General features: G+C 35.7%; 1 protein-coding gene across 5 annotated transcripts in view; it reads left to right on the top strand.

Annotated features, from left to right (window-relative positions):
- Positions 1-7,176: 7,176 nt before the first annotated feature.
- LOC145669708 (uncharacterized) overlaps positions 7,177-19,070 on the top strand; it is a 218,785-nt gene continuing 206,891 nt past the window's right edge. For 4 of the 5 annotated variants that reach the window (XM_081738018.1, XM_081738019.1, XM_081738017.1 and 1 more), the window contains exons 1-2: positions 7,182-7,308; positions 9,576-9,814. The gene's annotated coding sequence lies outside the window, so the exon portion shown is untranslated. Of the gene's footprint in view, positions 7,309-9,575; positions 9,815-19,070 lie in introns of all 5 variants that reach the window. The other variant, XM_081738016.1, reaches the window with a different exon arrangement.

Genomic DNA, 19,070 nt, shown 5'->3' with positions numbered 1-19,070 from the left:
CTACAACAGGTTAGTTAAAGAAAATTTCAACCTGGATGTACTGGCAATGGATGTAAGTAGTTTTAAGAAGTCTATTAATTTGGAAGGCAAATGTAATTATGACCAATAGCTTTATTAACCTATATAATCTGTATAACGATATACTATGTAACACTGTAATTAGGCCTGTGCCTGTTGTGTTATATGTCAATAAATCAAATCAAAACGTAATGAAAAACTAGGAGAAAAAACACCAACTTGTGGTAGATGGACTTCTGGTGTAAATTTAAATAGCTGGAATAACCTGGATAGATTTTTATTGGCCTGGAATAAACATGACTATAAATTCACAGCTTGATAACTAGCAGCTTGGTAAAACTTTCTAACATGCTATGGTCATACTGCTTCCTCATTTAAGTGCAGCACTAACTTATCTGCACTGGCTGCATATACATGAACTTGTAAATAGGCCACATGGAATGCATATCATTTCACTAAAAACACATCATAGTGTGAAACTAATTTCAGCTTCCGTTCGAAGTGGAGAAAACATAAAATGCCCACTACGAAGGTAGGCTCACTTGAGCAAAAATTGTTTTATTCGTAACACTTCACTTGAGAATGACGAACGTATGGCTATTTTATTTGCATTAAACACACACAAAATAAAGGCACCACACATGAGCACTACGTTGATAAATTGAACTTAAAGAATTAATGAGGAATCTCCTGGAACTCCACTTAAGCAGCAAGCCACTAAAGGCTGCAAATAACTTCAAAGAAAAGGGATGCCGAGGCTAATAAATGCAACCAGGGACATCGCTCACTTAATTTATATATGCTATCCTACTTGATGAGAGAAACAAGACAAAACATCATCCATTAACTGTGGAATGTGCAAACACTACTCTCCTGGCGTACATTATTTCATTATATTGGACGAAGGCGCCGAGCTGGAGGGCCCTAGCTAGGCCATATTGGACAGCTTCTTCCGGTACAAACAACATTACTTCTCTCTACTACAGCTATTCATGCGTTTGGGTCTACCTCAAATGCCAACCGCTGACGTTTGATTATTAATGTTTACAAACAGGAAATAGGAATAGAGATTAGCACTGGACACTAAGCGCAGCAACAAATAAACAAACCAACTGGGCGATTCCACATGTGCGCCTGCAGCTTTATTTTAACTTTAGTCTTGTAGCAATATAGAAGGACACATGAACTCCGTGCACTTACGCAAAAATGCCTACTCCAAATTGACACTTCCATGACTAAATTTCACAGGAAAGATATACACTGTAGTAATCAACGCAACTCAAAGAAAGAGAGGGTACATAACGTGACATGCTTGTCGTTGTCAAAATCACTAGTAAGCAGGTAACTTTAAAGTACGACAGACATGCTATGCATTGACAAACACTAACAAACTGAATTTCTGAAGGATTTTAACCGGTGAGGGTGCGTCAGATAAAGTGACTTGTAAATTCGTTGGATTGGACGTGTCGTAGGTTGGGGGCTCCGGCTTAAAGTTTAGCTATTCATAATTGGATTGCTGTTCCTACTAAGAAAACATCACATCTCGGCCGTTCGTACTAATGTTAACGAATACTCCGAAAGGTATTTAGGCACTTAGGAATATTATTAATTTCAATAAGTCACTGCAGAAGATTAAAAATGAATTGCTTAAAACAACTAAGTCCAATGGCCTGACAAAGCACAATGCCGAGCCTTTATTTTATCTAGGGTGCGAAACCATTTGAAAATGGTGGGGGGGGGGGAAGAAGTTCAGCGATCCACATTAATGCTTCGTGAGGCCTCCAAAAAGTTGAAATTTTAATGGATTATTATTATTATTATTATTACTACTACTACTACTACTACTACTACTACTACTACTACTACTACTACTACTACTACTACTACTACTAATAATAATAATAATAATAATAATAATAATAAATGTTTAAACTAGTCGACATTGTTATTTAAAAGTACTTTAATGTTATTTATCCATTTAACCAAAATTGATAACTTATCTACTGCACTTAATATACACTTCGGTGCGTATGGTCCAGGGCTAGACTTTCGTGGGAGCACAATACTCTTGTGTTTACCATCATATTGAAGATGCATTTACGAAAATAGCGGTAGAGATCTATAAGTCAGAAATAATAGTCCCTGAGAACCGATGTCCTAACCAAGCATTAGAACTACTAACTTGAAGCGCTTCACCTGGCCAGCCATAGATCCCCATGAGCTGTAAAGTCAGAGCATAGTTTTTATTATTTATGAAATTCCCGTATCTTCGATAAGTACTTAGTATTTCAGATTGGTCGCTCAGATATCCGGTCATTTATGTAAGTCTAAATAATACTATGTATTTATATTGTATTATTAGCAAGAATATATTATTATAAATAACAGATATGATTTCAATACAAATACTTGATAGGCAACAGAAAGCCGTGTTGCCTCAGTGGCAGAGCGCTCACCTCAGGTGCGTGGGATCCCTGGCTGGATCCTAACTCGCGCCAAATTCTGCTTGTGGTATACAAACAATTGTGTGCGTGGGGGGGTTCTTGGGGTCCTCCCGCTTCCTTCCACTATCTTAATCCACCATTATAATTCATCTCATCATGACCGTCTTCCTTAGCCTTACTGAATATTCGTAGGATGTTAAACCTTAGAAAATGAAAGCACAAATACAATAATACGATTGATTTGCTGATTTAAATTTAGTGTCTCTTTTCAGCAGCGATGTTATGAGATGTGGCCTTACAGTTTAAGGTGGAATCCGAACCACGGTAATCGTTCAAATTTTTGTAAGACGCTCCCACCAGGAATCAAACCCGGACCCCGTGTACCGAAGATGGTGCGCGCGTGCTAGCCACTAGACCAGCGGGGAGAGCCACAATAATACGAGTATTGAATGATTGTGTTACTGTATTTATATACCTAAAATATAATTTGCAATAACGTATCTTACCCTAGAGGAAAATTTTAAGATTAAACTTCACTTTCTTTCCGTGTGTAACGAGAGTTGGACGAGTGATGGCCAGAAGAAACTCACGTATGAGCAGCAGTAACAGCATCCCATAATTTTAAAGGAGGTCCACTGAGTTTAATTGTCAATAAAGATTGCAAGGTATTCGTCAACATACGGTTTATTTCGGAACTTTTAATATGAACAGCACTGAATCCACGTTCACAGGCAACATTTGATAATGGCACAGAACGAACTTTCCGCGTTAAGTCTTTTAAGAACTTGAAAATCATTTACCGACTTAGAACTTGACTTGTACTCTCTCCATAATGACATTGTAGGACCCCGTTTGGTCTAGTGGCTAGCACGCTTGACTTCGGTTAGCGTTGTCCCTGGTTCGATTCCCGGTGGAGTACAGTTGAACGACCAAAGTGGTTCGGATTCCATTATAATCAGTAGGTCCACGTCTCCTTTAGCCTAGCAGGCATAATCGTGGGACGTTAAACTAAATCAAACCAAACCATTCTGACACTGCACTATCAGGATTCAATCCAAACAATTGAGCTGCTTTATATACGACTACGTTGCCGTATAAACCACTCATGCTACTACGATCTTTATTTTCAAACACTGAAAAGCAGTGTAGCACACCATTAGAAGGAAACCTTCTTTCCACTTCGTCTACTAAACTCTGGATTACCTGCCCCCTTATTTGATCAAACTCACTATCATCACTCCCTGTATCACGTTTGTCTGCAGTGCACTAATACAAAGACTTTGGTAGACATCATTTTTCAATGCATTTCTCTCAGAGCTTGGATTAAAGATTCAATTTTTGCTCTATTTCATTGTACGAAACTACTTCCTTTTGCATCGTTTTACTAATATTAGACAGAATCGACCCAATATCCAGAAGAAAACCGAGCAATAGAATGTTCTTTTTCTCCGAATTTTTTTTTTTTTTTTTTTTTTTTTTTTTTTTTTTTGTAAATACCATTCAGTGTCAGTTTAAAACTATCTTTGTTGAAATGGTCAGTATTTTCATATTCCAAAAACATGAATTGCATTATACAAGAAAATATGTCAAGACTGCAAATAATGCATCCTTCTCATTTGAAATCCAATGTATGTGAAACAATCTTTTGATTTTAAGCAGTCCTGCGCATCTGACTGTCGCGATATTTTAAAGTTTTGCAGCTGTAGATGACTTACTGAACACCTTGTGAAGTTCGCCTAACAAACATTCAAAGTTGTGAACAGCATTCACAACACCAAAAACTCTTTCAGATACAAGATCCATTGGATATGCCATACAGTGTACGCTAATTAGGCACGGGTCGACATTTCTTCTAATTTGAGCAGCAACACCTTGTTTGTTACAGTAAACACTATATCCCCGCCCGAACCAAATCCAACAGGCTTTTCTTTAAGATTAAACATATCTATGTCATCTTCGGAAAACGCTTGAATAATTTTCTCTTCAAGGGATTTTGCATCGGCATTTTCTACAGTCACTAATTTATAAAAACAACAACAAGGGTTATTTTCTTCGTCCACATATGTTACATATAACAACAAGTGCTTATCCGCAAACCTGTTTGTAGATTCGTCAACTGAAATTGAAAAACAATCTGTTTAAGAAATTTTACCAATTTTGCACACGTCTGGTACACTAGAGAATAAAGGTCTCCATCTCGTCACAACGAAACAGCTGACAAAGTTAAATACCTGATCCCTTTACAACTAAACTACGTTTCTTAAAACAGGCATGCATTCAAAATTATTGTTTGTTTGAAAATTTTCATTATAGACCTACTTATATATTCATTTTAAGGTGTCTCCCCTTACAGATTTTGTTGGGGGGGAAAGCAAGTATAAAACTTTTGGTGGGGAAAATTCCTCCCGTCCCCCCCCCCCCGGGATTTCGCACCCTGATTTTATCTTTGTTTTTACCAAACCAACACTACTTAAAGATAAATGACCAACGAAATCCTATGTTCACTCTCGGGAGAAGTTTAAACCTCAGATTGATAGCTTGATGATGCACTGTTAAACAACTTCACGATGATAAAAACACAGAGATTGATAATTGCAGACTATAATGTTGCCATTTTCGCGGATGATTACCCAGAATTCCTATCGAAAGTGCGCGAACACGATGGCTTTCAGTGTTGCAAGACCTTGTTATTTGAAAATTTTTACACATTGAAATTAAGGAGTAGTTAAACAATTTACAATAATACAGTGGGGCGCTACACCCACACGATTAATATGTATGTTCACTGGCGTATTTACGATTTTGTTTCGGGAGGGCTTTGCTAACTTTCGGGCGGGGGGGGGGGGCTTTGCCTGAAAATGTGAAAATTCTGCAAGATATTTCATATACTTTACTATAGTAAGTAAGATTTCGGGGGGCTTAAGCCCGAAAACCCCCCTAAATACGCCACTGTGTATGATAATAATTCAACAACGTATTACAATAATTATTTGTAGATAGTCACATGTATTCTATGCACAAGCTAAAAAGCATTGTTACTTTCTCTTATCGTCTTGTATATTACTATATAGAATATTCTGTCAGTTTTTTCTAATTTTTTTAAATCATTGTTTGATTCCTTCATTCATCTCTCTATCTGCAAACAAAACAAAGTGCATGCACGAGCCAATGGTGAGCACAGCTGCCAACTGCGAAATGAGAACTTCCGGTAGTCCAACGCGCCTTGATGTATATAGAACTATACGCTCGACAAGCTATACGCTCGCGACTGTCGCGCACCTGCCGATGAAACCCTGACTGCAGTTACACACACACACACACACAAATTTTATCAGCACCGTTGGGACAACAAACGTCAATTTTCAAAGTTGGTTTCTACGCACTAGTGGTGGTGAAAGGATACCATCTAACGCGGTTTCCCACTGGACGACCATATAGTGTCGCCTGATCGACCAGCTCGCCTGATGGAATGAAAATCGCCAACGTATGGTCGTTCCATTTGTATGAGGATATATATATATAAAGACCTGAGGTAAATTTCAGTTAGTGCCATTTTCTGAAGTTTCGAGTTATAACCGGAATGATGGTCTATGGGCCAAGCCAGTTTAAGTATATTCGGATCTAAGCGCCACATCTGTGCGATGTCCACATAATTGGCAATAGAATGCCTGACCTGTATGTGCGCGGCACAAATTCTCGAGGTAAACTTCATTATCTCAAAACTGTTTAAATGGCACTTACATCTTAATTTACTTCATTTCTACATATATGCTTAGTTAAGTGTATGGCCTAAATTTAGCAGAAGTGGTCCAGCTCTTTTCTCTAAAAAAATATTACAATTTTGGTATTTTCTGTTCACATTCGGTTAGTTTATGGTAGGTTAAATTAGGTTAGTTTAAGTTAGGTTCAGGTAGTTTGTATTATTTTAGTGTAGGAATCCTGCATAATTTTACAAAAAAATGATAGAATCTCGCCTATTTCTACTAATATTAGATTAGTTTAGGTTAGTCCAGGTTAGCTTAGGTTCGTTTATGTTAGGTTAGAAATGGTTATGTTATGGTACGTCTAAGTACTTGCATCATTCATTTACCCTTTAAATTTTGTGTTTTTAAGTGCTTCATGACCCCTTATACTAAACATACTCCAAGAGTATAGTTGCAACATAATTCAGTTTTAGATTTGGGTTACAAATCGCACTAATCTGCTACATTTGCGACAAAACCCTTCTTCTTTATAACCTTCACCTAAGCAATAGTGAATGTTATCTTGGAGAGGAAGAAGGAATTAAATTGTTTCGACAGTGGTCTCTTGCCACGTGTATTATGTAGTTATGTGAATAAGAGAGTGGAGTAGGATTTCCTATACACCAACACTAAACTTCATTTTCTTTTACATTTACACGTACATACAATGTCTACTTTTTATACTCTTTCTTTTCATTTTACACTTTCCACTTTCCTATAACTTTTTGCCCTGTGCTACATGGCTTTCACCCTTCTTTCACTGTTTGAACTTCTTTCACCTCTTCCTGACTCCGAACATTTTCCCCGATTGTGTCCTTTATTCCTAATTGTGTCCTGTAATTGCTTCTAGTTTGATCCAGAGTCACAAATCCTGCGCGTGTGTTACACATAAGACAAAATTTGCAAATGTAGTACACACAATTTTAATGCTGGTGCACCGACCCATTTGACTGATAATGGTTTCAAGACAATTCAAGAAGAAGGCCACATGAAAAAACAAAATGTCTTAATCAGATAATCGTGAGACTGATAGTTTATTGTACGAAGTTATATGCATATATAGGATACAGAATCCAAACGTTACGCGTGTAGCATTAATATTGGTAAGGAACAGCTTTTCTTCCTTCAGTTAGCGTGTGGAATAATTAGAAATCTAATGTTTTACTCCTTTAAACAAATAGTTCAGTCTTCGCCATATTGATTGCCAGTACTAATTAATAACTTCCTGCTTTATAAAGATTATGTTCACTATGTACGTTAGTTTATAATACACTTAATATGGGTTATGTTTAACATATGGGGTCCAGAAGCACGTAAAAGAAGAAGGAAAATTTACTAGTTGATTATGCAACTACTTAGACCTAACACGACATAACCAAATCTATCCTAAACTAACCTAATATTAGTACAAATAAGCGAAATTGTATGATTATATATATATGCCTGACCCCTTCACTAACGTAATGTAACACGAACCAACCTGAATTGACCTAATCTAACCTTATGTGAACAGAAAATACTGAATTGTAATGTTTATAGAAACAATTGCAGAACCCCTTTTGCTAAACATTAGCCCTTAATGACTGCCCAACAGTGTTTTTTTTCTTTGGTGCGTTGAGTTCGTAACAAAACAAACACACACAAAGCAAGGTAAGAATGCACTGTATGCCGAACATCCATTGGATCCGATTCACCTGAACCGATTCCTCGAAACAGTTCAGAGATCAGTTCCCAAAAATAATCCCATGAATCGAAGCAATGAAAAAGTAAATTCTATACAAGTTTTGCAGACCACCTAATAAGAAATCGTAACCTAACTTCACACCAGCACACTAAGATATATATCATGACAATGATAATAGAGTACGGTTGCTAAGCAAATGATCTACCACACTCACCAAGAACTTACTCTTCAAGTGCTACGTACAAGGGCAGTATAATTGAGAACTGACGCTCAAATATTCGGAGAGTTCAATGCAGGTGAAACGCTATCAATTTTGAGATCTAAATGGGGTGCTACCGGCCCCCAAACCCCCCGCTCAAGTACCATAAAAGCATTAAAATCAACAAATAATCAAACCACTACGATAAATGTAACGTAATAAGGAAAAAATATTGTAAAAAAAAAAAATTAACACTCACCACTAATTATAAATCAATCTAGCATGCCCAAAAAATTAGATACATTTCACCAACCACCCAGCAGCAGCCGGAACAACCAGTAGCAGACTACCCACTCCTGACTACGGCGCATTCAACCCACATTAAATTTACGACTACCGAACAACTCGTCCAATCCATCTGCTTTCCAGGTCCTCCGATAAGGTCACTAGAATTTCTAACGATTGTTTCAAGACACTTCTCTACAGATACACAACCAATTCGAAACAGCAGGGGTGCCCACAAGGGGGGGCTATGACGCAAACTGCGTCATTGAAATATTTGGGGGGTTAAAAATCCATATAGATATGTTTGAGGGGGGGGGGTAAAAATTAATCGAAAAGATTTTTTTTTCATGGAAGAACACCTACGGATAGACAATTGAGGGGGGTGCGTCATGGACATGAGGGGGGGTGGGCACCACTGCGAAACAGTGTCTACTACGTTTCGAGGAAATTCCAGAACATTCGCTTATTATGTAGTCATAATTAGTAATATTATAAACAAAAAAAAAAAAAATAATAAAAATAAAAATAAATAAATAAATAAGAATAAAAAAATAAAATAAAAATTCTTCTAAATATTAATCAATCCACACAATATTCCGAAACGATATAAATTCACTTCAATATCAGAAACATATTTCAACAACAAAAGAGAAAAAAAAAATCACTTCAGAATATTAGAAACAAAACAACATACAAACTGACTTAACATCACACTTAACCAACGAAACACGCACATTCAACCGTACACTCTAACATCAGTTACGAATACATAACAACCAATCAGCGAGTTCAACACAACCAATGAACCACACCACAGGAGGCAACATCATTCGAACATCAGTTACGAATACATAACAACCAAACAGCGACTTCAACACAACCAACCAACCACAGCAAGAAGGCAACATCAGTGCCACCAACCGTTAAAACACCGAGTTCGTACCTGTTACAAATAACAGTAATTCCGTTCCTCCAATGGCACTTTCAGTGACAAAATCACTTGTTCGGCATAAACCACTCTAGCCAAAAGAAAAAAAAAGTACAACACTAGGGTGAAAAAAATGTAGGAATATGAAATGATTCAGATACAGAATACCGTGTCAAATATGAATTTCTGTGTGCAGGTCAAGTTTAGGCATACCAATCGAAATAATTGTTGGAAAATTATAATTCTTTGAACTGTTTTTCTCATTTACCTCCAGATCATGATTGGCGACATGACACTATCCCACGTAGCATAGATTAAATTTAAGGGACCACCAGAAGTATTTGGTGAGAAATTTCAATTCTTTTACGATTGGTATATAAATACAGCAATGATTTTATTTACCTGAGCACCGGGGAGGAAGACTAAAAAATTATGCTGGGAAGAATCAATGCCGGAAAATAAAAGTAAATGAAAACAACACTATTTTGATTGCCAAATTCACAAACCTTCTTGGTAAGTCATTATTTTGTAATATTTAGTATAATAAGTTTTTACTTTAGACATTTCATTAATATTTTTGCGATTCTTCGATTCTATGATTTGTTCTTGTCTCTCTGGATTTGAGAACTTACATGTTCTACTAAATTTATTACTGGTACCAAGTCACGTGTGACATGATTTTATACTGTTGATATTTCTTTGACCGGGCAATCGTGGATATGATTTGACGTCATCTGCTGTCATGGTCCGCAGTTTAGCACGTGATTTCTTCGTGGTCATATCGAATAGCGTAGAAGTTCTTTTTGGTCGACAATTCATAAATTAATTAAATTTTTGTCGCTTAAATACATTAGAAAATTGGAGTGATGGTAATGCTTATATGTTCTGTTTTAGTGTCCTGTTAGTGGATCTTTAAAAATTTTTGCTGTGTATGTGGTAAGTGCGACTGATCCACTAAATGCGTACTACGTATGCTGTAATCATAAATGTTCGTCTTACTTGAAGCAATTATGTGTGAGAAGAGAAGCATCGTTAATAGATTTGGGTTCGAGGTAATTGAAATTCTTTTATTCTGCTGTATGTTTGTCTCAGGCGTTACAAGATGTGACAAAATTAAGCAGTAGAACTGTATGCAATTGGGCAAAAGGATTTGTTATTCATGAATAGAGACACAATTTTGTGGTAAATAAGAGTTCGTAATTTCGTTATAGAAATATGCGTAAAGCGGGTAAATTGCGAATAAAAATTCAGTGTGACAACACTATTTTCCTTGATAATTACAATTAGTTACCTTTTGTTTCACCTCAATTTCCACTCATCAATCATGACATGAGCTCATGTGTGACTATATGAAACAATATTTGAATTTTTAAAAAATGACCCCAAGCATCCTCATTGAAAAAAGGTATCGTTTAAAGAAAAACAAAAACAGAGACAAGAGAACATTAACAACGACAAAAAAAAAAAAAAAAAAAAAAAAGTGCACAGTTTACTTATGCAAATAATAAAAAAACATTGCCTCAATTTTTTCTGGTATTAAATTTGTTCTTTGTCGCTAAGTGTGTCATTGTAGCAAGGGAGTGCCCTCTCCACATCAACATTGGAAACTGATAAGAATTAGCCAATGATACAGTTAACAACTGCCAGTAGCAGACGATCTAGTTAGTTACAAATCTAGCCGGCTGTGTCGCAGATATCCAGGTCCGTATTTAGGTAAGTGCTATTCTGTGCTCTAGCACAGGGCGGGAGAATTTAGGGAGCTGCAAAATTTTGTTTTTTTGTAAATGAAATGAAATTAAATCTTCAACTTTTACGTCCCACGATTATGTCGGCTAGGCTAAAGGAAACAGTGATGATGAAGATGGATGAAAAGGTGGAAAGAAATGGAAAGAAGCGGGAGAACCCCGAAAAAACCCACGCACATAGTGTTTGTCCATCACAAAGCTCACTTGGCGCGAGCTGCGATCGAACCAAGGATCTCATGCACCAGAGGTAAACGCCCTACTACTGAGCCACCGCGACCCTCAGGATTTTTTTTAAAGATTCACAATAAAGTGATATTTAAAAGTAGCAACCCACAGCGCGAGAAAATATGTTAATGTGTTTAATTCACTCTAATTATAGTAGTTACTAATTAGCTAGCTTTTCTGTTTATTTTTAAAAAGTCATCCTCTCTCACCCTTACCCAAACTAGTGAGGATGGACTTAGACGTCATGAAAACTGATACTGTTGAAACAATGACCTCAAAAACTATGAATTCGACACTAATATCTGTCGTTTTCGATTACATTTATAACCTCCCCCCATCCCTGGGGAGTTGAGTATGACCTCGAAGTAGAATTGTTTTAAAACTTTCACTGTTTATCTCAGCGACCCCAAGAACTATGAATTCAACTCTAATATTGGTCGTTTTCAGAGGGGGAGGTCGGCAAGTTTTGTGCCGGGGACGGCAAATTATTTAGAACACAGGGGTGCACAAAATATAAATACGGGTCTGCCGATATCACTTTCGTTGCATTGTGGGAACGATTTGAATTTGAATTAGGTATAGAAAGTGGTGCATCAGGCAGTCCCATATTTCATTGTGGTAGACAAATGACGAACTAGTAGCGTTTACTCACGGTCAAGTATGGTGAAGGGAAAAATAATGGTAATAAGTAAATTGTAAAAGTGTCGAAAAATTATCACTTTTGCATAAATTTCGTGGAATATCGAGACATATTGCAAATTTCGCTAATTCGACAGAATTTCGCGTTTATCGCGAGTGTTATATGGCCTAACAAATAATAAAAAGATATATATTTTAGGTGCACAACATTTTCATACAAAACTGATATATTTCGCGTTTTCGCGTGTCATCCACAAGTCTTGTCTTTATTCATGAAGCTTGCTTCAAAATAATATCCACCACATTAAAATCCCAGGTATTTACTTGTAATTATTTTTCATGAGTTGTAAGATATTTAGGTGGTTTCATTCGGATTCATGTTTCCTTCCAAGTACTAGTTCTCTGCAGTTTGCACGATACGTTAGTTTTCTGTTCTTAATTGTAATAGGTGCACTTGCCCCCTTTATGCATAAGATTAAATTTTTTATTTTGTAATTGGAAGAGGGGGTTAAAGAACTTTCCTCCTCATGTATAATTTCTTTCTGAATGAAAATGTGGTTCTTGCTGTAGTTTTATCTATTATTTAATACATAATGTATTTCAATGTTTTGTTACATTGAGAACCGATACGATAGGAAATTCGCTTAGTTCTGTATGTACCAATAAATGAAATAAGCAATGTTTTAAATAATAGTACAATCAAAGCGTCCTTCTTAACGGGTCGACTCTGAATGTAATAAAGCTGGAAATCCATTAGGTATTAGATAAAACTATAGCAAGAACCACCACATTTTCGTAAAAAAAAAAAAAAAAAACATACCCAGGTTGGTCTATACTTTTTGTCTTATCTTAGTATTAGGAATCACCTCCAGAACGTTGTCGATGTTGTTTTGAAACACCCTGTATATATGCATGAGGTGGCAAGTATTGCAACCCCATCTTGCAATTAAAAATCGAGAACTAACGCACTATTCTATATGTACCAGTGTTTAAGATACAGTGTGTTGTAAATAATAGCAGAATTATTACAGTCGGAGCCACCAGTTCAAACTGATTTGATTCGTGAGGAACTAGTTCCTGGTGACATTTGCCAAATTGTTTCGAGGAACAGATTCCTTACGAATCTGTCTATTGAACTATTCAAGTGAGTGAAATAGCCGAAGTAAAACTTGCCTTTTAAATCTTTAATATTAAATTAGACTGCAGTTTAGCTGAAGCTATATGAGACATGGACATACAGTTTAACGTTGGATCCGAACCACATGAGCTCATGCGAATCCAACCCGTGTCTCCTAGACCAAAGACACGTAACCACACAACCAGGAGAGAGTTCATTACTTAGTAATATGTGCATTCAATTGTAAATTTGAAATTTTATAATGAAATACAATTCCTTTTACTAAACAAACTTAAGAAAGTAAGGTCTCAGCTGGGCACGCTTTATTATTTGAAAAGATGTCCCTTTTTGTTATCTTTGATTCTAGGATTCGACTGTGGGATGAAAGAGATGCAAATGATATATGATCTCATTTTATGTAGTAGATCCATTACTTCATAAACTTGATGCTTAATTAGAGTATAATCTACAAAGATAGAAATTTAAGACACATTCAGGATTTGGGTATATATATTGCGTTATCTACAAATTTATTTCATTATCGTTCGTGACAGTCATAAATTCAGTTAAAACACATAATAAAAATAATGAAGTTTAGTGAGGGCGGTGTTAAAATTAATGCGGAAAGATAATTTAAAAATCTGACATAATTAAGAAAAATCTAGTATAATTCAGGCTCGTGTCTGGCATGTTCGCTAGTCTCGAGTGTAATAGCTCTGATTACGATTTACCGAAAAACGAGTGAAAGTTGACATTTGTTGCAAACACTGTCCATTTTCCCTACGTAGTACCGCCTTTCCCATTTTAAATGGAGTGTGTCTAGTTCTCCGCATGCATACTGTGACTAGTTTTTCGAGAATTCTAAAAACAAAGTTTCATGTAGATTGCGAAACTACATTTTTTTTTTAAATGATTGTGTTTCATTCAGTACCATATTATGACTAACTAATGTTAATTGCCTCCATTGCTTCCACTTGATATTTTCAACTGCAGTCTCTGTGTTTGACCGTGTTTGTTTGCTGCTGGTTCCAACTCAGACTTACGTATTCCTTCACCGACCAGAAAACAAATCCAATATCAAATGTACTTCCTGAAAGAAAAGTGGTTAGCAGAATAGACTTTAAAATGCAATTTTCTCAAAAGAAAAAAAGTTTGATATGTATTCGTAATAAATCAAACGTTAAAACCGATTATCAAAACGGTGACGAAACGGAAGAAACAACGTTTAAATGTGAATGGCTGTAATAGGAAATGATCCGTCCTGCTTTTATTTTCATCGATCCTTTTTCAAAATTATAATACCAGTATATCAGTCAGGAAATAGGGGGGCGCGGTGGCTCAGTGGTAGAGCGTTCACCTCTGGTGCTTGGGGTCCCGGGTTCGATCCCAGCCCCCGCCAAGTGAACTTTGTGGTGGACAAACACCGTGCTCGTGGGTTTTCTCGGGGTTCTCCCGTTTCCTCCCACTTTCTTCATTCTACCATTTCACTCATCTCTCATCATCACCGTCTCCTTTAGCCTAACCGGCATAACCGTGGGACGTAAAACTCAAAGATTTCATTTCATTTCATTTCAGTCAGGAAATACACTCTTCTGGTTACTAAAAGCACAGCATAACATACATTATGAAAATGACTCAAATACTCTAAAATTCAAAAAACACACCTACAAGTACAAATGGAAAATCCACCTTTATTCAGTGTAAAAGGTGACAAATAAAGAATAACCGAGTCCCTCATTCTTGCACCATCAGAGATAACATGCAAACATCATTCATCAGCATTACTTCACCAACTAATCACAATGTATAAAACCTTGAATAATTGTAGAAGCGTTGTAAATCTATCAACTCATATCAGCAAAGCGTAAAATGTATTTTTAAGGGCCGTTCACATATTAGGTAACGTGGCAAGGGAAGGGAGGGGTTCGGCGTTGCGTTACGAAGTGTGACATGGGAGGGAGGGGATTACCCTTTCGATACGCAACGCACCATTTTTTACTCTATATTTTTTATTTTTATTTTCAGTTTATATGCAGTCTTTTAATAAAAAAATATTAACATCTTTTCTTTTGTATAACTAAATAAATAAATGTTTCTATTGTTTTGGAAAATTGCAAACATACTCTGTAACCTATATAAAATGAATCATGCAGAAGGAATTCGAAGGCGCTACTAAACACCAACATGACTAGTGACGAATCTTGCGTGTATTACAATACAATTAAACTCCATTTTGTAGTTATCGAATCGTTGAATTTACGCCGCATGGAACTTCTATGAAGTTAGTAGCGATCGTTACCACCGCTTAAAAAAGCTCTCGCGTTCACACTTGTATCGCTATTTCTAAGAGTATGCTTCAAAATTTTGATTTTAATCATTATTCAGTCTATTTTTCTAAGGGCTTTTGCATGTGAAATGAAGGAAGCCTTTTTTTCATGAAATAGTATTCTCCGCGACGGAACGATCTACGATTTGGAAAGCAGTCTAAGATATTAGGAACGGAATTATTTAATATTAATCTCGTATTAAATTTTATGCTCTTTGGATTTGAATTTTTCTCGAAAATCGAGTTTATTCGCATTCTGTCACTGATTTACAACAAAAATAATATGAAAATGGACGAGATTAAGCCCAAATTCGAAATATGATGCCCGAAAGCTTGTTCACAAACGAGATGTCCCGCTTCTTGTACAGCCACGAATCTGTGGTCGACGAGATCTTTATATCATCTACACTGCCGAATTTCAAATACATAAAGCATTCTGGATCTCGGAAGAAGAGGTCGATGCAAGTTTTTTGAATCATGTTCCATCTGTATCTTCTAGCAGTACATCCTTGCCAATTATCATTGATCTAAAAGAGTGGGTAGGATCTCGTTGGAAAAACGACAATGTGTAATATGGAAGAATTAGGAGTGATTATTTAAACAATCTTATGGTGTTAAATTATTATTTAGGTACTATCATTTTCTAATACTGTAATTTGTTGAAAAATGTACTACAAATTTATTCAGAATAGAAGCATTTTGCCATAAAAAGTTTAGCCATTAAAATTAGGTTTTTATTGTAATATCCCCAAAAGAAGCTAAATCTGGTGAAAAAACAAAAATAAAAAACTGTTACGTGACAAAGGGGATTGTTCGGCCTTGCGTTACAAAGTGGGGAAAAAGGAGTGGGGTAGGGTAAAAATTTGACAAAAACAGCGTTACGTATCATACGAACGTCCTTTAACTTGGGATCAACATATTCTTAATGGTGTAAGAGAAATCGATAAAAAAACATTCAAAATGTAAGAAAGAATAATTCAGGGAGAATTACTATAACATTCTCCGTTTAAACGATTACGGTTATTAACACCATTATCCGTATTGAATTTCTTTTACACCAAGTGAACATTGAGTGAACAAACACCATATGTGTGGGTTTTCCCGGGATTGTCCAGTTTCCTTCCACTTCCTTCACGCCACAATTTTATTCATTTCTCGTCATCACTGTATCCTCTAACCTAACCGGCATAACAATGGGATGTAAACCATAAAGATTCCATTTTCATGTTTTGAATTTCTTTTAAAATGCGGAAGTTGAGAAGAGAGACTGACACGAGTAAGGACATACTTCAGCCATAGAAAAATCACATACGCAGAAGTGTAGGGGAACACGGTAAATTAGTGGTAGATTGCTTACCTCTAGTGTTTGTAGTCTCTTTTTCGATCCCCGCCTAAGCAAGTTTGTAGTGCACAACATCGTGTCCGTGTGTTTTCTCGGGATACTGTTTCCCCCACATTCTTATTCCACCAAGTCTTTCATCATCATTCACTTGTCTTAATCATCATTTCCCTTAGCCTAGATATATAATCGTGGAACGTTAAATTGAAAAATTTCATTTTACATATGAGTATAGAAAATTGAAAGAAATTACCAAAAGGTTTCAACCCTTCTCTACCTAGATTAATGCACGATACTAATATAGTTGCACAATGCACAAAAGGTTAAGTTAGTTGGTATAAGCCTTAATTTAGAAATATTGTAAACAGTATTTACTTTCCTTAAAATTGCTAAACAAAAAAAAAAAAAAAAAAAAACGCTAGCAAGCTATAGTACGGAAGTAGATAGGGGCAGGGTGAGATGTGTGATAGAAAAGAAAGGAAAATCTTATGTTACTTTTTAAATGACCAGTTACTTATTATCAAGTTTTTATGAGTAAGCTACACTTTATGCGTTCTAGCCATTTACTTATTTTATTTAGTATTTATTGTTATATATAAGAAAACAAATGTGTTCGTAAATTTCTATAAAACAGCACCGATTTCTCTGCGTAATATTTGTTATTATTTTCACCTTTCTTCCAGTAAAAAAAATACAGTAACTGCAGGTTTAAGAAAACAGTAGAATTTAGCATTTAATTTTTAAAAATAAAACTATTTGTTTTTCATGCCAGATAAACTAAACAAAGAGACTTGTATATAATATTCTAATATGTAAGATCTGTCATAGTCCAGAGAAATTAGATTTGATTATCAGTTCCTTCAATAGTTTCTTGTAAAATACAGAAAATCTTCAGGAGAAATACCAATAAATATTCATCAGTATCAGTAAACATGTATATTACTACCCATCACTGCGCGTAGGGATGGAAGAAAATGTAAGGAGGCCATAACACGTATTCTAAATCATTATTAGTAATGCTTTCAAGATGTAATTATGTGAAACAACATCGTGTACTTTGCCGAAACTTACAAGTTATTACAGTATTATTAGTAATTGGCTACAATACCAGCTTAGGAAACAAAACCGACGTAGAGCCAGTTGTGATAATTTCCACTCTAGCTCGTTGCATAAAATAAAATAATACAAGGGTAATACATTCTAAAAAGTGAATACTCTTGCTAAGTTGAGACGCAACCTCCCAACACACTAAACAAGGCAGCATTGCAACACACAGCTGAGAAAAACACATTTACATACGTCGAGTTGCAGGTAATACATCATACCCTTATAAAAAGCTTATACGGAATGAGCTTATATTTATACACTTTCAAAATACAAAATATAAATGTATACTAATCGATGGGTGAACTCACATTCGGTACCATATTGTTACTGAGTACCTCCAAACAACTAAATTATCTCGCAGTGAATGTAGCTAGGTAATGCTTAAATATGAATTCGTACCAAAGAACTTGCAATAGCAATTATATTTCTAATATGCAAATAAGGTATGGCAAATGCTAGTAGTTTCATATAAAAATAGCAACTAAACAACATATTTACTGCAATGAATATATTGTTGTTCCTTATAATATATGCTGTGGTTTACATATAAAATATAATATGTTAACGTTTGTGTATATTGGTTTTCTTGCCATACACCCTTTCCTTCCACATTCTAATTTCAACGTTTCTTCCATCATTCACTCGTCTTAATATAATCCGTCTTTCTGTGCTTAAAGGGCATAATTGTCAAACGTTAAAAATAAAGGTTTCATTTCAATTGTAAAACTAATTTGTATACTCAGGAATTATGTCATATGGAAACCGAAGATTTCTATAGCAAACCAGTATCAAGATAATAGCAGATAGAAGAAAAAACTTGCATGAACATAATGTAGGAGCAAAACCATTATTTACCTGAGCACGTGCAAACCATATATTTCTCAAACATACAAATTAAGAGTCTTGTTTGCACAAAAAACATATGGATATAGAAGGTCAGTACTGTATAAAGTATTGCGTAGTATATAGTAGGTACATATTGAAATACGCGTAGTAGGCACATTGTAGCATGAGCATGTAACATGGAATTACTTCGTCACTGTCATGAAGTTAACCTGAAGGAGGAGCAAGGGATTTATACGGACATGATTACGATCATACTTCGTAGCGGTAAGACAGCATCTATTACTATTGTAATCATTATACATGACTTGAATTTTAAAACAAAACTATAACTTGATATTGTTTCTTAAAAATACAATTTCCCACTACTTAACATGAAATTATACTTTGTTTTTAAATGATATTACAACTATTGCACTGAATTAATG

The sequence above is a fragment of the Thermobia domestica genome, chromosome 14 (genome assembly GCF_964235325.1).
Source record: "Thermobia domestica chromosome 14, izTheDome1.hap1.1, whole genome shotgun sequence".
Classification (NCBI taxonomy): Eukaryota; Metazoa; Arthropoda; class Insecta; order Zygentoma; family Lepismatidae; genus Thermobia; species Thermobia domestica.
Note: the sequence above shows the minus strand (reverse complement) of the source record. Positions and strands in the feature narration are given on the sequence as shown.